Source organism: Vulpes lagopus, chromosome 14 (genome assembly GCF_018345385.1).
Source record: "Vulpes lagopus strain Blue_001 chromosome 14, ASM1834538v1, whole genome shotgun sequence".
Lineage (NCBI taxonomy): Eukaryota > Metazoa > Chordata > Mammalia > Carnivora > Canidae > Vulpes > Vulpes lagopus.
In genome coordinates this window covers 36,652,279-36,661,199 of record NC_054837.1, presented here as the reverse complement: position 1 = coordinate 36,661,199, position 8,921 = coordinate 36,652,279, and positions in this window count along the sequence as shown.

Below are 8,921 nucleotides of genomic sequence, written 5' to 3'. Positions count from 1 at the left end.
GAAGTAAAGCAAAAGTCCTGATCTCACCTCTGTATTCTCAAGCTTATATTATTTTCCACCACTCTGCTTTGTTTCCCCAAATGCCATGGATCCAGGACCTTTGAACCATTTATCTTTTCACATGATAACTTCATTAGTTCATTTCATCTCATCCTTCATATTTCAACCCAGGAAACTCAGAGAACACTTATCTCTTTGATCAGTGTTCTCTGACTCTCCTGTGATCTCTGAGTAATGTCACTTTGTAAATTCACTGCATTCTGTACTCGTTCACTCTAGCATTTGACTAAGTTGTAGTTATGTTTATAAATCTGTGTATTGTATTATTTTTTTGTTCATAACTGTCTATCTCATTAGACTAGAGTGAGTCTAGAGACTGTTTTGCTTATCATTCTGCCTAGAACTACCATATTGCTGGCACAGAATGAGGGCCCAATGTATATTTATTAACTAAATGACAAATGGCTATTACCAGATTTTCGTTTTTGTCATACAGTGAATTAAATTATCTTTTTTTTTTAATTTAATTTTTGTGGGGTGCCTGGGTGGCTCAGTCAGGTGTCTGCGGCTTTCAGCTTGGGTCATGATCCTGGGGTCCTGAGGTCCAGCCCCCGTCAGGCTCCCTGCTCAGCAGGCAATCTGCTTCCTCCTCTATCTGCCACTGCCTCAACTTGTGCTCTCCCTGTCAAATAAAATCTTAAAAAAAAAAAAAAAATTACTTTTTTTGTGAGAATACGCAACTCTATTGACTAGTTCTTATTTATCCTCTGTGAAATACCTATCCATATCCTTTGTCCATTTTTCTCTTGGTTTTTCAGTGGAGTTTGGGGGAGAGGGATAAGACCTTTTATTACTTTTAGGTAATTTCTACACCTATCATGGGGCTTGAACTCACAACCCTGGGACACTGGGTAGCTCAATGGTTGAGTGTCTGCCTTTGGCTCAGGGCGTGATCCTGGGGGCATGGGATCGAGTCCTGCATCATGCTCCCCACAGGGAGTCTGCTTCTCCCTCTGCCTATGTCTCTGCCTCTCTCTGTGTGTCTCTCATGAATAAATAAATAGGTTTTTAAAAATTAAAAAAAACGTAAGTCACCGTAGGATAGCTTATTTTTTCGTAAGGGGATAAAAGAACTAACAACCCTGAGATCAGGAGTCACAAGCTCTACTGACTGACCCAGCTTCACATCCTAGGATCTCTACATTTTTATCATTGATTTGTAGATCTTTTTTTTTCTTTTTTTTTTTTTTTAAGGAGAGGGAGAAATATTTTTTTGAACATTTTATTTATTTATTTATTTGTTTGTTTATGGGGGGATGGGTAATATATTTATGGACCACATATCAGATAAGGGGATTATTTATCATTCAAAATACATAAGGAATTCATACAGGTAATAGCAAAAAGAAAAAACCTGATTTTGATTCATTTTCGATACAATATCCTCAGTATTAACGTTTTTTGTAATTTTTTTAAAAAATTTTATTGGAGTTCAATTTGCCAACATACAGAATAACACCCAGTGCTAATCCCACCAAGTGCCCCCCTCAGTGCCCATCACCCAGTCACCCCAAACCCCCACCCACCTCCCCTTCTACTACCCCTTGTTCATTTCCCAAAGTTAGTTGTCTCTCATGTTTTGTCACCCTCACTGATATTTTCACTCATTTTTTCTCCTTTCCCTTTATTCTCTTTCACTAATTTTTATATTCCCCAAATGAATGAGACCATATGATGTTTGTTACTTTCCGACTGACATATTTCACTTACCATAATACCCTCCAGGTCCCTCCATGTTGAAGCAAATATTGGGTATTTGTCTATTCTAATGGCTGAGTAATATTCCATTGTATACATAGACCACATCTTCTTTATCCATCATCTTTCGATGGACACCATGGCGCCTTCCAGTTTGGCTATCGTGGACATTGCTGCTATAAACATCGGGGTGCAGGTGTCCCGGCGTTTCACTGCATCTGTATCTTTGGGGTAAATCCCCAGCAGTGCAATTGCCGGGTCATAGGGCAGATCTATTTTTAACTCTTTGAAGAACCCCCACACAGTTTTCCAGAGTGGCTGCACCAGTTCACATTCCCACCAACAGTGCAACAGGGTTCCCCTTACTCCACATCCTCTCCAACATTTGTTTCCTGTCTTGTTAATTTTCCCCATTCTCACTGGTGTGAGGTGGTATCTCGTTGTGGTTTTGATTTGTATTTCCCTGGTGGCCAGTGATGCGGAGCATTTTCTCATGTGAGTGTTGGCCATGTCTATGTCTTCCTTTGTGAAATTTCTGTTCATGTCTTTTGCCCATTTCATGATTGGATTGTTTGTTTCTTTGCTGTTGAGTTGAATAAGTTCTTTATAGATCTTGGATACTAGCCCTTTATCTGATAGGTCATTTGCAAATATCTTCTCCCATTCTGTAGGTTGTCTTTTAGTTTTGTTGACTGTTTCTTTTGCTGTGCAGAAGCTTACCTTGATGAAGTCCAAATAATTCATTTTGCTTTTGTTTCTCTTGACTTCATGGATGTATCTTGCAAGAAGTTGCTGTGGCCAAGTTCAAAAAGGGTGTTGCCTCTGTTCTCCTCTAGGATTTTCATGGAATCTTGTCTCATATTTAGATCTTTCATCCATTTTGAGTTTATCTTTGTGTATGGTGTCAGAGAATGATCAGGTTTCATTCTGCATGTGGATGTCCAATTTTCCCAGCACCATTTACTGAAGAGACTGTCTTTTCTCCAGTGGATAGTCTTTCCTGCTTTGTCGAATATTAGTTGACCATAGAGTTGAGGGTCCACTTCTGGATTCTCCATTCTGCTCCATTGATCTATGTGTCTGTTTTTTTGCCAATACCACACTATTTTGATGACCACACTTTTGCAGTACAACCTGAAATCTGACATTGTGATGCCCCCAGCTATGGTTTTCTTTTTTAATATTCCCCTGGCTATTCGGGGTCTCTTCTGCTTCCACACAAATCTTAAGATGATTTGTTCCAACTCTCTGAAGAAAGTCCATGGTGCTTTGATAGGGATTGCAGTAAATGTGTAAATTACCCTGGGTAACATTGACATTTTCACAATATTAATTCTTCCAAACCACAAGCATGGAATATTTTTCCATCTCTTTGTGTCTTCCTCAATTTCTTTCAGAAGTGTTCTGTAGTTTTTAGGGTATAGATCCTTTACTACTTTAGTTAGGTTTATTCCTAGGTATCTTATGCTTCTGGGTGCAACTGTAAATAGGATTATCCCATTTACATGACTCCTTAATTTCTCTTTCTTTAGTCTCATTCTTAGTGTATAGAAATGCCACTGATACCTGGGCATTGAATTTGTATCCTGCCACACTGCCAAGTTGCTGTATGAGTTCTAGCAATCTTGGGGTGGAGTCTTTTGGGTTTTCTATGTACAGTATCATGTCATCTGCAAAGAGGGAAAGTTTGACTTCTTTGCCAATTTGAATGCCTTTTATTTCTTTTTGCTGCCTGATTGCTGAGGCTAGGACTTCTACTACTATTTTGAATAGCAGTGGTGAGAGTGGACATCCCTGTTGTGTTCCTGATCTTAGGGGAAAGGCTCCCAGTGTTTCCCCATTGAGAATGATATTTGCTGTGGGCTTTTCGTGGATGGCTTTTAAGATGCTGAGCAATATTCCCTCTATCCCTACACTCTCAAAAGTTTTGATCAGGAATGGATGCTGTATTTTGTCAAATGCTTTCTCTGCATCTATTGAGAGGATCATGTGGCTCTTGTTTTTTTTCTCTTGTTGATATGATCAGTCACATTGATTGCTTTACAATTGTTGAACCAGCCTTGCATCCCGGGGATAAATCCCATTTGGTCATGGTGAATAATATTCTTAAGTTACTGTTGGATCCTCTTGGCTAGTATGGTGTTGAAAATTTTTGCATCTGTGTTCATCAGGGATATTGGTCTATAATTCTCCTTTTTGGTGGGGTCTTTGTCTGGTTTGGAATTAAGATGATGCCGGACTCATAGAACGAGTTTGGAAGTACTCCACCTCTATCTTTCCAAACAGCTTTAGTAGAATAGGTATGATTTCTTCTTTAAACGTTTGTTAGAATTCCCCTGGGAAGCCATCTGGCCCCGGACTCTGGTGTCTTGGGAGGTTTTTGATAACTGCTTCAATCTCCTCCCTGGTTATCGGCCTGTTCAGGTTTTCTATTTCTTCCTGTTCCAGTTTTAGTAGTTTTTGGCTTTCCAGAAATGTGTTCTTTCTTCTAGATTGCCTAATATATTGGTGTATAGCTGCTCATAATAAGGTTTTTATTTTTTTTAAACAACTTTATTTTTTTTATTTATTTAGGATAGGCACACAGTGAGAGAGAGAGAGGCAGAGATATAGGCAGAGGGAGAAGCAGGCTCCATGCACCGGGAGCCCAACGTGGGATTCGATCCCGGGTCTCCAGGATCGCGCCCTGGGCCAAAGGCAGGCGCTAAACCGCTGCGCCACCCAGGGATCCCGTGGTTTTTAAATCATTTGTATTTCCTTGGTGTTGGTGGTGATCTCTCCTTTCTCATTCATGATTTTATTAATTTGAGTCATTTCTCTCTTCTTTTTAATAAGGCTGCCTAAGGTTTCTCTATCTTATGGATTCTTTCAAAGAACCAACTCCTGGTTTGTTGATCTGTTCCACAGTTCTTCTGGTCTCTATTTTATTGAATTCTGCTTGAATTTTTATTAACTGTTTTCTTCTCCTGGGTGATGGTTTCATTTGCTGTTCCTTCTCCAGTTCCTTTAGGTGCAAGGTTAACTTTTGTATTTGAGTTCTTTCCAGTTTTTGAATGGATGCTTGTATTGTGATGTATTTCCCCCTCAGGACTGCTTTTGCTGTATCCCAAAGATTTTGAACGGTTGTATCTGCATTCTCATTAGTTTCCATGAATCCTTTTAATTCTTCTCTAATTTCCTGGTTGACCTTTTCGTCTTTTAGCAGGATGGTCCTTGACCTCCACGTGTTTGAAATCCTTCCAAACTTCTTGTGGTTTAGTTCTAGTTTCAAAGCATTATGGTCTGAAAATATGCAGGGTACAATCCCAATCTTTTGGTATCGGTTAAGACCTGATTTTTGACCCAGTATGTGGTCTATTCTGGAGAAAGTTCCATGTGCACTTGTGAAGAATATGTATACACTTGCGTTTGGATATAAAGTTCTGTAAATATCTGTGAAATCCATCTGATCTGGTGTATCATTTAAACCTCTTGTTTCTTTGGAGATGTGTTTAGAAGATCTGTCGATTATAGAAAACGCTGTGTTCAAGTTACCAAGTATATTATTATCTAAGTATGTCTTAACTTTGGCTATTATTTGATTGATATATTTGGCTCCCACATTCGGGGCATAAATATTCATGATTCTTGGGTCCTCTTGTTGGATAGATCCTTTCAGTATGATATAGTGTCCCTCTTCATCTCTTATCACAGTCTTTGGGATAAATTTTTTCTGATATTAGGATGGCTACCCCTGCTTTCTTTTGAGGACCATTTGAATGGTTCTCCAACCTTTTATTTTCAGGCTGTAGGTGTCCTTATGTCTAAAATGAGTCTCTTGTAGACAGCAAATAGATGGGTATTGCTTTTTTATCCAGTCTGAAACCCTGCTCCTTTTGATGGTATCATTAAGTCCATTCACGTTCAGAATTACTATTGAAAGATATGAATTTAGGGCAGCCCCGGGGGCGCAGCAGTTTAGCGCCGCCTGCAGCCCTGGGCGTGATCCTGGAGACCCTGGATCCAGTCCCACATCAGGCTCTCTGCATGGAGCCTGCTTCTCCCTCTGCCTGTGTCTCTGCCTCTCATTCTCTCTCTGTGTCTCTATGAATAAATAAATAAAATCTAAAAAAAAAAAGATATGAATTTAGGGTCATCATGATACCTATTCAGTCCCTATTTTTGTGGATTGTTTCTTTGGACTTGCTCTTTCTTTTACAGAGTCCCCCTTAATATTTCTTGCAGAGCTGGTTTGGTGGTCATATATCCTTTCAGTTTCTGCATATCTTGGAAGCTCTTTATCTCTCCTTCTATTCTGAATGAGAGCCTTGTTGGATAGAGTATTCTTGGCTGCATGTTCTTCTCATTTAGGACACTGAATATATCCTGCCAGCCCTTTCTAGCCTGCCAGGTCTCTGTGGAGAGGTCTGCTGTTATCCTAATACTTCTCCCCATAAATGTTAGGGGGTTCTTGTCTCTTGCTGCTTTAAGGATCTTCTCTTTATCTTTGGAATTTGCAAGTTTCACTATTAAATGTCAATGTGTTGAGCATTTTTTATTCATTTTGGGGGGGGGGTGTCTCTCTATCTCCTGGATCTGAATGCCTGTTTCCCTTCCCAAGTTAGGGAAGTTCTCAGCTATGATTTGTTCAAATACACTTTCTGGACCTCTGTCCCTTTTAGCGCCCTCTGGAACCGAATTAAACATAGATTTTTCCTTCTGAGATTGTCATTTATTTCCCTTAACCTATTCTCATGATCTTTTAATTGTTTTTCTCTTTTTTCCTCAGCTTACTTCCTTGCCATTAACTTGTCTTCTATGTCACTCACTCGTTCTTCTACCTTGTTAACCCTCGTCATTAGGACCTCCAGTTTGGATTGCATCTCATTTAATTGATTTTTAATTTTGGCCTGATTAGATCTAAATTTTGCAGTCATGAAGTCTGTTGAATCCTTTATGCTTTTTTCTAGAGCCACCAGTAGCTTTATAATTGTACTTCTGAATTGGCTTTCTGACATTGAATTGTAATCCAAATTTTGTAACTCTGTGGGAGAGTACTGTTTCTGATTCTTTCTTTTGTGGTGAGTTTTTCCTTCTAGTCATTTTGCTCAGTGCAGAGTGGCCAAAAACAAGTTGTACTGGAAAAAAGAGATCAAGAGAGAATAAAAAGGGGGGGGGGGACAAACAGGAAACAAAAAACAAGGGGAGTATCCTCTGATTCTATATACTGTAAATCCCTTGATTTCCTCTAGAACGTTCCAGTGCTGCTTGGTCAATAACTTGCTTTACCCTTGTCCTTCCAGCTGGTCTTCTGCGGGAGGGGCCTGCTGTGCTGATTCTTAGGTGTGTGCACCTAAGGGGAGCTGCCCAGCCCCCTTCCAGGTGCAGGGCTCAGTGGGAGCTGTTTATACTGTGATGCCCCTGCTCAGTCCCAGGTACAAGGTGACACCAGGAGGAACAACAACAGTGGCGGCGGCCAGCTGTCCAGCTCTGAAGTCAGCTCCCGCAGTAACTACTGCAGCTCCTAGTCCGCAGGGGCCTGGATGCTCCAGGGGCGGGTGGCACCGATCTGCACAGCTCGGGGCCACCGGCGGCAGGAGTGTCCTTGCTGTCCTGTGTCCTCCTGGCCTCTGCGTATCCCAGGGGGAGTGCCAGATCTTGGGCTGTGTCTCCCAACACCCTTGGCTCCAGGGCCTGCACCTCTGGAATGGTGCTCCCAGGGCTGCGCAGCCCCCTCATGTGGAGCCGCCGCCTGAGCCACCCGAGCTGCTCCCGGGAGCGCTGTGCGCGTGCTCTAGGCCTTTACGGGGCTCGGCCTGGGGTGTGTGGCGCACTCTCCCTGGGCGCAGTTCCTCTGTTAGTGCCCCTGGGAGTCTGAGGGCATCCCCGCCTCCCCCCCCCCCCCCGGGACCCTGCCAGAGGTCCCTGCGAGCGCCTTTCCAGACCGGGCTCTCCTGTCCTGAGGGCACTTGCCCCGGCCTTAGCCCGGCTCCTCGCGGCGGCCCCTGCCCCTTGGATGCTTTTTTATTTCTTTTTCCCCGTCTCCCTACCTTGATAGAAGCGCGAACTCTTCTCACTGTAGCATTCCAGGCTGTTCTCTCTTTAAATCTCAGGCCGAATTCGTAGGTTTTCAGGATAATTTGAAAGTTATCTAGGTAAGTTGGTGGGGACAGGTGGCTTGGGGACCCTACTCTTCCGCCGTCTTGCCCTGTTGAACCCAAGGAATTTAACAAAAATCCTCTACCCCTGGACAAGCAGAGCAGGACTAACTCCATTTTGTGCTACACCCGCCATCTCACGTATAACCCCGACGTGACCTGCTTCTTGCTTAAGGCGCTGCCCCACCCTGGTCAAGCCGCTGAGCACACCCTTACCAGAAACCGGCTCATATAGGAATGCAGAACGCCTAGCAGCCAGAGAATGTAGACCCTGCCTTTTGCCCACCAAACCTGCGGCCAGTTCTGACCAGAGTGATAGGCTAGTTCAAACGGTCACTATAGGGTAAATTGTAATTCAATTGGCCACCTGCGTGTGAACCCACAGGACTATGCAGCTTTCTGTGTGTGTTACAATCTCATTGGCCACTGGCCCCTATAAAACTGCTGTGCCTCTTATCCTCCGGTCCAAGTCCCTGCTCTGCTTTGTCGGGTGTACTTGCACTCAAGCTCGAGCTTGCAAATAAACCCTTGTGCGCTTGCATCGGGGTCGGCTCCTTGGTGGTTTCTCAGATTCGCAATCTTGGGTCCATGCCCCGCCTCCTACATATCTATCTATCATCTATCTATCTTTCTATCTGAGAGAGAGGGAGAGAGAGAACACAGAGGGGAGGGATAGAGGGAGATGCAAAGCACAGCACCCAATGCAGGGCTCACTCTCATGACCCTGGGATCATGACGTGAACCTAAATCAAGAGTGAGACGTTTATTTATTTATTTTTTTTATGATAGTCACAGAGAGAGAGAGAGAGGCGCAGAGACACAGGCAGAGGGAGAAGCAGGCTCCATGCACCGGGAGCCTGATGTGGGATTCGATCCCGGGTCTCCAGGATCGCGCCCCCAGCCAAAGGCAGGCGCGGAACTGCTGCGCCACCCAGGGATCCCCTGAGACGTTTAACCAACTGAGCCACCTAGGTGCTCCAATTTGTAGGAGCTCTTTATGTGGAATTTTATGCCTTTGGTGTACAT